The following is an 11115-nucleotide window of genomic DNA, read 5'->3' on the forward strand; positions in this document are numbered from 1 at the left end:
CACTCCAGGAGTCTGAGGTGCGGGAGGTTCCTCCGCCCCCTCTGGACATCGAGGGGGCCCCGGCGTATGCTGTTCCAGCCATCCTGGACTCGAGGTGTCGGGCGAGGGGCCTCCCGCACCTCAGACTCCTGGAGTGGACCAGCCACCACCGGCCTGAGGGGCCTCGGGCGAGGGGCCTCCCACTCCCGTGGAGTGGGAGGGGTACGGTCCGGAGGAGAGATGCCGGGTGCCGGTGGAGAACGTCTTGGACCCTTCGTTGCTGCGGGAGTTCCACCGTCTCCATCCGGATCGCCCTGCGCCTTGTCCTCCGGGTCGTCCCCGAGGTCAGTGTCGGCGCGCTGCTGGAGCCTCTACACCAGCTACACAATCTGCAGCAACTGCGTGATGCCATTGCATTAGTATGGACCAACAGCCTTGTGGAGCGTTTCTGACACCTTGTAGAAATGCCCAGAAGAATGTCAGGCTGTTCTGGAGGCAATGGTACTAGACCCGGTGCTAGATGGGTGTACCTAATAAACTGGCCGATGAGTGTATATATCAATAATAGCATGACACACTTCAGACCTATGATGCAGTGAGAGGCAGCAGCAGAGTTGATTTGCCGTGACAACCATGACGTGGCAGAGGCTGATCTAATGGAGAAGGCATTAAGAGATACACATGGACCTAAATCAATCTCTCTCTTTATTGAGATTAATTCACTTCACTGGAGGTTAGGAGTAGAGGTGAGGCAGTTCAGAGGTGTGTTACACACATGCGCACATATACGCAAACACATGCACACAAATGTGTATATGCATGTCCACACCTACGCACGCACACAGCCACACACAAGCACACATATTTGCAAACACCTCGTCCCTGACTGTAGAAAGGGATAATAAACGGGACAGAGAGATCTCATAAGATCCTGGAAACACACAAAGAGAGAGAGGAGCCCAACTGAGTTGTGGCATTATGATTGGATTAACACACTCTAATCCTGTGAGTTTAGACCAGTCCTCGCCAGGTGTTCACCACCACACACACGACCTCCGACCCTTTATCAAAGAACACCCCATGAGCTGTCAATAATGAGGAGAATGGAGAGATACAGACCTCTAATTCTTCCTCCAAACACATGTCATTGCGTGTCATTCTGTTCAGCTCTCAATTTATCCAACAAGGATGAGCCACTTAGAAAGAAGAGGAACAATACTTTTTTTAATCCATTTTTTCCAGGGAGATTTAGGACAATGTTCAATAGGGCACAACGTAACGAAGCATTTGCAATTGAAAAGTAATATTAGAAAAACAGTCAACTCATTTCTTATTTCTCCCTCAATTGATCAGACATGTAAAACGTGTCTAGTACGGTATCCAGTGGTGTAGGTGAGGGTAAAAACATGTAAACACCGTTTACACACCTTTGTAATTTTGCGTGAGCTTTTTACACACCTTTTGTGAAAAAATGTATTGAAAGTTTTGAAGCCACAAATGGAATACCATATTATCTAAAATACTGTATATTCACGACTTCGGGTCCAAGGCATTGAAGAAAAAATACAATCCAAATGATTCTCAATTCCATTTGTATTTCGGAAAATTTACACAAATTCATGAGGTGGAAAGAACCAATATCACCAGGCACCCTTATTTGGAATAACCCTACCTTACCTCTAGAGTTGAATGACTACACCTTTAAGTCCTGGTTCCAAAGTGGTATCATTCATTTTTTCCATGTGTACTATGATGGATCTCTATTATCATTCAATCAATTACAAGAAAGATTTGGATAATCCAAGGTCAATTTCATTAAGTTCTTACAACTCAGAATTCTTATTCAATCACTTCAACAGAATCTGGATGGACGTAATGGATCCAACATAGAACAAAATACTGAAAGAAGCTGCTACACCAAAGATGTTGATTGCCACGTTATATCAAGTGTTGATTGAAACTCTACCTGGAAAAAGGAAAAACTTGGAAACAGATCTTGAGTGGAAAAACCATTGGTCATATACAGTTGAAGTCGGAAGTTTACATACACCTTAGCCAAATACATTTAAACTCAGTTTTTCACAATTCCTGACATTTAATCCTAGTAAAAATCCCCTGTCTTAGGTCAGATAGGATCACCACTTTATTTTAAGAATGTGAAATGTCAGAATAATAGTAGAGAGAATTATTTACTTCAGCTTTTATTTCTTTCATCACATTCCTAGTGGGTCAGAAGTGTACATACACTCAATTAGTATTTTGTAGCATTGCCTTTAAATTGTTTAACTTGGGTCAAACATTTCGGGTAGCCTTCCTCAAGCTTCCCACAATAAGTTGGGTGAATTTTGGCCCATTCCTCCTGACAGAGCTGGTGTAACTGAGTGAGGTTTGTAGGCCTCCTGGTTCACACACGCTTTTTCAGTTCTGCCCACACATTTTCTATAGGATTGAGGTCAGGGCTTTGTGATGGCCACTCCAATACCTTGACTTTATTGTCCTAAAGACATTTTGCCACATCTTTGGAAGTATGCTTGGGGTCATTGTCCATTTGGAAGACCTATTTGCGACCAAGCTTGAACTTCCTGACTGATGTCTTGATATTTTGTGAAGTGCACCAATCCCTCCTGCAGCAAAGCACCCCCACAACATGATGCTGCCACCCCTGTGCTTCACGGTTGGGATGGTGTTCTTCGGCATGCAAGCCTCCTCCTTTTTCCTCCAAACGTAACAATGGTCATTATGGCCAAACAGTTCTATTTTTGTTTCATCAGACTAGAGGACATTTCTCCAAAAAGTACGATCTTTGTCCCCATGTGTAGTTGCAAACCGTATTCTGGCTTTTTTATGGCGGTTTTGGAGCAGTGGCTTCTTCCTTGCTGAGCGGCCTTTCAGGTTATGTTGATATAGGATTCGTTTTACTGTGGATATAGATACTTTTGTACCTGTTTCCTTCAGCATCTTCACAAGGCCCTTTGCTGTTGTTCTGGGATTGATTTGCACTTTTTTCACCAAAGTACGTTCATCTCTAGGAGACAGAACGCGTCTCCTTCCAGAGCGGAATGACGGCTGCGTGGTCCCATGGTGTTTATACTTGCGTACTATTGTTTGTACAGATGAACGTGGTACCTTCAGGCGTTTGGAAATTGGTCCCAAGGATGAACCAGACTTGTGGAGGTTAACAATTTTTTTCTGAAGTCTTGATTTCTTTTGACTTTCCCATGATGTCAAGCAAAGAGGCACAGAGTTTGAAAGTAGGCTTTGAAATACATCCAAAGGTACACCTCCAATTGATCAGAAGCTTTAAAAGCCATGGCATAGTTTTCTGGAATTTTCCAAGCTGTTTAAAGGCACAGTCAACTTAGTGTATGTAAACATCTGACCCAAAGGAATTGTGATACAGTGAATTAAAAGTGAAATAATCTGTCTGTAAACAATTGTTGGAAAAATTACTTGTGTCATGCCCAAACTATATGTCCTAACTGACTTGCCAAAACTATAGTTTGTTAACAAGAAATTTGTGGAGTGGTTGAAAAACAAGTTTTAATGACTCCAACCTAAGTGTATGTAAACTTCCGACGTCAACTGTATATGTGAAAGTGTTCATACCTGCTCCTACAACGTAAGACATAAACGACCTCAATTTAAGATAATTCATACGACTTACTACACTCCTGCCAAAATGAATGTAATGCACCCAGAAATGTCACATGTCTGTTGGAGATGCAAAAAGCACAAACACATGCTGTGGTCCTGTGACAACTGACACCATTTTGGAATAATGTATGTGCTATCATTTCATTGTGTTTAGGAATTTATATCCATCCATCTTCACGATTATGTTTGTTGGATATGTAAATACTGGTGATCAATATCAGAGAACGTTTTGTAATGTAAGTCTAATTGATTTTTTTTTAAATTATTGACAAGAATTGGAACGCCTCATATCCACCCTCAATAACAAACTGGAGGACTGAACTATCTACCGTACCTACAGTACCAGTCAAAAGTTTGGACACTTATTCAAGGGTTTTCTTTATTTTTACTATTTTCTACATTTTAGAATAATAGTGAAAAGATATTAAAAAAATATGAGTTAACACAAATGGAATCATGTAAACTCAGTAAAAGAAAGAACCATCCTCTCACTGTCAACTGCGTTTATTTTCAGCAAACTTAACATGTGTAAATATTTGTATGAACATAACAAGATTCAACAACTGAGAAATAAACTGAACAAGTTCCACGGAAATGTGACTAACAGAAATGGAATAATGTGTCCCTGAACAAAGGGGGGGCCAAAATCAAAATTCACAGTCAGTATCTGGTGTGGCCACCAGCTGCATTAAGTACTGCAGTGCATCTCCTCTTCATGGACTGCACCAGATTTACCAGTTCTTGCTGTGAGATGTTACCCCACTCTTACACCAAGGCACCTGCAAGTTCACAGACATTTCTGGGGGGAATGGTCCTAGCCCTCACCCTCCAATCCAACAGGTCCCAGACGTGCTCAATGGGATTGAGATCCGGGCTCTTCGCTGGCCATGGCAGAACACTGACATTCCTGTCTTGCAGGAAATCACGCACAGAACGAGCAGTATGGCTGGTGGCATTGTCATGCTGGAGGGTCATGTCAGAATGAGCCTGCAGGAAGGGTACCACATGAGGGAGGAGGATGTCTTCCCTGTAACGCACAGCATTGAGATTGCCTGCAATGACAACAAGTTCAGTCCGATGATGCTGTGACACACCGCCCCAGACCATGACGGACCCTCCACCTCCAAATCGATCCCGCTCCAGAGTTCAGGCCTCGGTGTAATGCTCATTCCTTCGACGATAAACGCGAATCCGACCATCACCCCTGGTGAGACAAAACCGCGACTCGTCAGTGAAGAACACTTTTTGCCAGTCCTGTCCGGTCCAGCGATGGTGGCTTTGTGCCCATAGGCGACGTTGTTGACGGTGATGTCGGGTGAGGACCTGCCTTACAACAGGCCTACAAGCCCTCAGTCCAGCCTCTCTCAGCCTATTGCGGACAGTCTGAGCACTGATGGAGGGATTGTGCATTCCTGGTGTAACTCGGGCAGTTGTTGTTGCCATCCTGTACCTGTCCCACAGGTGTGATGTTCGGATGTACCGATCCTGTGCAGGTGTTGTTACACGTGGTCTGCCACTGCGAGAACGATCAGCTGTCCGTCTTGTCTCCCTGTAGCACTGTCTTAGGCGTCTCACAGTACGGACATTGCAATTTATTGCCCTGGCCACATCTGCAGTCCTCATGTCTCCTTGCAGCATGCCTAAGGCACGTTCACGCAGATGAGCAGGGACCCTGGGCATCTTTCTTTTGGTGTTTTTCAGAGTCAGTAGAAATGCTTCTTTAGTGTCCTAAGTTTTCTTAACTGAAACTTAATTGCCTACTGTCTGTAAGCTGTTAGTGTCTTAACGACCGTTCCACAGGTGCATGTTCATTAATTGTTTATGGTTCATTGAACAAACATGGGAAACAGTGTTTAAACCCTTTACAATGAAGATCTGTGAAGTTATTTGGATTTTTACGAATTATCTTTGAAAGACAGGGTCCTGAAAAAGGGACATTTATTATTTTGCTGAGCTATGTAACCAAAAAAGTTTGAAACAAATCAAAATATATTTTATATTTGAGATTCTTCAAAGTAGACACCCTTTGCCTTGATGACAACTTTGCACACTCTTGGCATTCTCTGAACCAGCTTCATGAGGTAGTCACCTGGAATGCATTTCAATTAACAGGTGTACCTTGTTAAAACTTTATTTGTGAAATTTCATTCCTTCTTAATGTGTTTGAGCCAATCAGTTGTGTTGTGGCAAGGTAGGGATGGTATACAGAAGATAGCCCTATTTGGTAAAAGACCAAGTCCATATTATGGCAAGAACAGCTCAAATAAGCAGAGAAACGACAGTCCATCATTACTTTAAGACATGAATGTCATTCAGTCCGTAAAATGTCAAGAAATTTGAATGTTTCTTCAAGTGCAGTCGCAAAAACCATCTAGCGCTTTGATGAAACTGTCTCTCATGAGGACCGCCACAGGAAAGGAAGACCCAGAGTTACCGCTACTGTAGAGGATAAGTTAGAGTTAACTGTATTCTGTATTTCAGACATTTCTGCCCAAATAAATGCTTCACAGAGTTCAAGTAACAGACACTTCTCAACATCAACTGTTCAGAGGAGACTGTGTGAAACCGACCTTCATGGTCGAATTGCTGCAAAGAAACCACTACTAAAGTACACCAATAATAAGAACAGACTTGCTTGGGCCAAGAAACACAATCAATGGACATTAGACCGTGGAAATCTGTCCTTTGGTCTGATGAGTCCAAATTTGAGATTTTTGGTTGCAACCGCCGTGTCTTTGTGAGACGCAGAGTAGGTGAACGGATGATCTCTGCATGTGTGGTTCCCACTGTGAAGCATAGAGGAGGAGGTGTGATGGTATGGGGGTGCTTTACTGGTGACAATGTAGGTGATTTATTTAAAATTCAAGGCACACTTAACAAGCATGGCTACCACAGCATTTTGCAGCGATACTCCATCCCATCTGGGTTGCGCTTAGTGGGACTATCATTTGTTTTTCAACAGGACAATGACCCAACACACCTCCAGGCTGTGTAAGGGCTATTTGACCAAGAAGGAGTGTGATGGAGTGCTGCATCAGATGACCTGGCCTCCACAATCACCCGACCTCAACCCAATTGAGATGGTTTTGGGATGAGTTGGACCGCAGAGTGAAGGAAAAGCAGCCGACAAGTGCTCAGCATATGTGGGAACTATTTTAGAAGAATCTAAAATATATTTTGATTTGTTTAACACTTTTTTGGTTACTACATGAATCCATGCATTATTTCATAATTTTGATGTTTTCACTATTATTCTACATTGTAGAAAATAGTAAAAATAAAGAAAAACCGTTGAATGAGTATGTGTGTCCAAATTTTCGACTGGTACTGTACATCCCATTAGACTATATATATATTACAAAATCAAACATAAACCAGACACATTTGACAGAATTTGAAAATCTTTGAGAATGTTTTTTATAATGGCCGTTTTGTTTTTGTGTTGTATGTGTTGTATATAAAAAATAAAAATCACACCAAAAAAATTAAGTATAGAGAGTGTTACTTTTTTCACATAACCAACCATCTTCTTTACCACTACATCACTGATGGCGTCCATATTAGGAATGCAGTTTGACAACTTCCTGATATGGATGCCGTTAGTCTTCACTCTCTTTTCTCTTCAGACTGAGTGGCTGCCTAGTACTGCCGGTAGTACTACACAACTGATCCACAACTATATTTGAGGGTTTCCAACAACTTTTCAACTATTACAACATAACATAAACCGTGTCATTAACATGACTCAAGAGTAGAAGGTATTTTGTGTCTCTATCTGATGCTGAGGCCCATTCAAACAGCTGCACAGAAGAACAACAAGAGAGCTAATCAAGGGCTAATTTCACAGTTTCCGCAAATCTGTGTCGTGCCGGATGGGGAAAGCTTAGAATTATTCTGCCCCCAGGTCTGAGGAGACAGCGTTTAATTGTCTTGGAATCCCTTTAAAATAACATTTATACACTCCTCTCGCTCTCTCTTACACACACACGCAGACAAGCAAATATGCATGCAGTCATGCAGACACGCAGACACACGGGCGGGTGCAAGCAAGCAAGTACGCAGATGCACGCATACACACACAAGCACACACACACACACAAGCACACACACACACACACACACACACACACACACACACACACACACACACACACACACACACACACACACACACACACACACACACACACACACACACACACACACACACACACACACACACACACACACACACACACACACACACACACACACACATTCTGAGTCTAATCGGTGTAGTGAAGACGTAGGGTAACGGCAGAAAAACCTGGTCCCTGAGACGATAATATTGGTCACGGAGCTCATATGTGACCGACTGGATTTTTAACCAGGGTTGTAAGCATATGCTTGGGGAGCTAACGCAAGTCTTCAGGAATATGCTAAAAGGAAATAACACATCATTCCATTCATTTGAGGAATTACAAATGAAAAGATGTCATCCTAAAAAAAGCCTATTTGGATTATGTTCAAATTCTATTTGAAACACAGCGTTTATACAGAGTATATTTTCAGAAAAAGATAAAGGTAATTTGCTTAAGTAGAGTCCCGCTGTGCTCTCAAATATCAGCCTATAATGAAATTTGACCGATAGCAGCTCTGGTCGATGTGCAGCTTTAAATCTGACCTCCTGGGTCCCTCTGTGCCTTCACCACTGGAAACACCAGTATTAGCCCACCAACTAGCCTTTATCACCCAAGAGGCTGCTAGTCATGTACAGCTTAAGCCAATAATCAGTTAAAAGCTAGTCAAGAGCCGGGAATCCTGATTGACTCCTTTAAATAAACCCAAATTGATATTGACTGATATTCAAAGGAAAACCCCTACATCAAACAAACCACTGTTAAACCAGGTTTGGAATGAACCTTTAAAATAGTCAAGTTTAATCAAAGCCAATTAAAAGGCAGGAATTCATTAATTGTAGAATAGCCACTCATTTAAGTGGTGGTGGTGTTCCATTGACAGAACACACAAACTGAGTCCTGGAAAGCAACAGAAACTGCCCCCGAGCTTTCGCAGGCATTATAGGCAGCTATGTGGTTCATTCTCTACCGTCATTAGATCATCAACAGTAAATGTATTTGCAGCTAGTATTTTGCACCTAAGCGTAGAGATTGAACATTTAATCTTCTCCCTCGGGTATTAACTGTGTAAAATAATAGTCTTGCATCGTCTCTGTGGAGATGCATTGATTTGAGGACGAGGGGATCAATAGGATAATAATGAGAGTAATGGGAAAAATATGCTCCTGTCATGGGTCAGGACTTTAACTGTGCCACAAGCACCGGGAAGAGCGAGAAAGAGCACAGACAGAAAAACAGCACAGAAAGATATTGAAGAAAGAAAGCACGGAAAGAGAAAAAGAGTGCACCCAAAGAGGAGAGCACGGAAAGAGAAAGAGCGCAGTAAAAGGGAATAAAAGAGAGAGTGCTTGATACACATCGCAAAACTCCCCGAGGTATATACCGTACAACCCAATTAAATCGCTAAGGAGATAACACCAACGAGTTACTGTAATATATTGCCATGTTACTTCACATTCTCAGTGAAAGAAATTGCAGTATGAGCAATGCTATTTTCTGCTTTTCTCCTTATGTGTTTGTGTCACATCAGATACATTTATCAGACGAATTCAACCAACTTATTGTTGTGGTTTTTCCATTTCCCTCTTTTCAGTTCTTCTCATTTGTTTCAGGTGCAGTGTACATGCCTCGCATTTCAATGACAGTGTGGAAAAGTCCACCCAACTTCAACGAAAACCCAGAGAGAAATGATACGCTGCTCAAAGCTAACGAACCCTAATAACCCAATTCCCAACACATGCCAAACTATAAATAAACTAGCCACCATAAGATATGCCAAACTATAAATAAACTAGCCACCATAAGATATGCCAAACTGCACTAAGCCGTTGGCAACTTCTCGGCTTTAAAGCTGAACCCAAACTCCTTCAGTGGCAGTCAGGGAAGGGTCCCATCTCAAACCAAGCCAGGTGAGTTCTCCTCCACCCCCACACCTTAAGCCAAAGCCCGAAGGTCTAAGGTCAGACTTACCTGTGTATGAGGCGTTTGGGCGTAGGTCTTTTGGGTGATTTAGGTCTACAGTACAGTAGTTCTAGTAAGTGTCCTGTCTTCTATCTCAGTGTATTTCATCTATACATACAGGCTGTTGCTCAGACCTCTTATAGAGGGACACACCCCTCCCTTTGGTGCAGCCCCCTGCATCCCTCTTTCACTTTCATCACAGAGAGGAGGGGGGCTGGAGAGAGGGGGAGAGGGTGGAAAGAGAGAGTGGGGAAGGGTTGGAGAGTTAGAGAGAGAGGGAGGGAAGGGTTGGAGACATGGAGAGAGGGAGAGGGTGGATGAGGAAAGAGAGGGGGCAATTGAAAGCGGGTGAAAGATACAGAGGGAAAGAGAAGAGAGGGGGCTTATTATTTATGATGGACAGACGCATCAGTGTATCAATGCGGCTATCTAACCTGCGGTCTCCTACGTCATCTGACCAACACACTTCCTGGGAACAAACTGTGATGGGCTAAAAATACAGACAAACTATGTACCAATATCACCCCAAGACCATCTCTTCCTCCATCTCTCTCTCTCTCTCTGCATCTCGCTCTCTCTCTCTGCATCTCGCTCTCTCTCTCTCTTTCTGCATCTCTCTCTCTCATCACCATCCCTCTCTCGCCGTTATTCAGGCCTCCTAAAAGATACCCACAAGATAAGGAACACAGGTCTAGATCTACTGTAATTTCACTGTCTTAGTACAGCATAAAAACATCATAAGATAGATTTTTTAAAAGTGTATTCATTGAGTCGTTTCCAGATGATAAAGTCATAATCACTTTAATGTGACGCGCCCAAAATGTAAACTGTTTACAGTTTTATGTTAATTTGATGTGTGTTTTAGATTTTTAAGAAATTGTTTTATTATTTCTGAGCCATAACACGCATTACTTTTATTTAATTATTGCAGTCCTCCCTCCAGGTTTAGCATTAATATTCACTGAAATGTATTGGTACCACTAGGTGGAGCCAGCAGATCTGTTGGTTGGTGGCCTTTACACTGGTGATTGTGATCTTACTTCCTCATTCTATTGAGAAAACTTATTGTCTCATAATTTCTCCTGTTTTACAGGTTTGTAATATATAACTATACAAAATATACTTCGAAATAGTAAGATAACATGTTTTGCTATCTATTTAAAATCACATTTTATTGGTCACATACACACATTTAGCAGATGTTATTGCGGGTTTGGCGAAATTCTTGTGCTTACGAGCTAGAAGCAGAGCTGCCATGTCTGTCGGCGCCATCTTGCCAGCATGGGTTGTGTGATGTTTAAGGTACATTTTGGAGTAGTTTTTGTTGAAGCTATAAAATGCTAAGTCTCCCCATTGTAAGTAATAAGTCACGCTAGGTGGAAATGATTTAACATAGAGGTTA

The 11115-nt window shown here is 42.3% G+C and overlaps 1 protein-coding gene across 1 annotated transcript in view; it reads right to left on the bottom strand.

The window, feature by feature from the left end:
* Positions 1-9868, bottom strand: part of LOC139530620 (prepronociceptin-like) — a 32177-nt gene extending 22309 nt beyond the window's left edge. Inside the window, exon 1 of the mRNA XM_071327191.1 lies at positions 9723-9868. The gene's annotated coding sequence lies outside the window, so the exon portion shown is untranslated. The remainder of the gene's footprint in view (positions 1-9722) is intronic.
* Positions 9869-11115: the final 1247 nt, after the last annotated feature.

This window comes from Salvelinus alpinus, chromosome 9 (genome assembly GCF_045679555.1).
Source record: "Salvelinus alpinus chromosome 9, SLU_Salpinus.1, whole genome shotgun sequence".
Classification (NCBI taxonomy): Eukaryota; Metazoa; Chordata; class Actinopteri; order Salmoniformes; family Salmonidae; genus Salvelinus; species Salvelinus alpinus.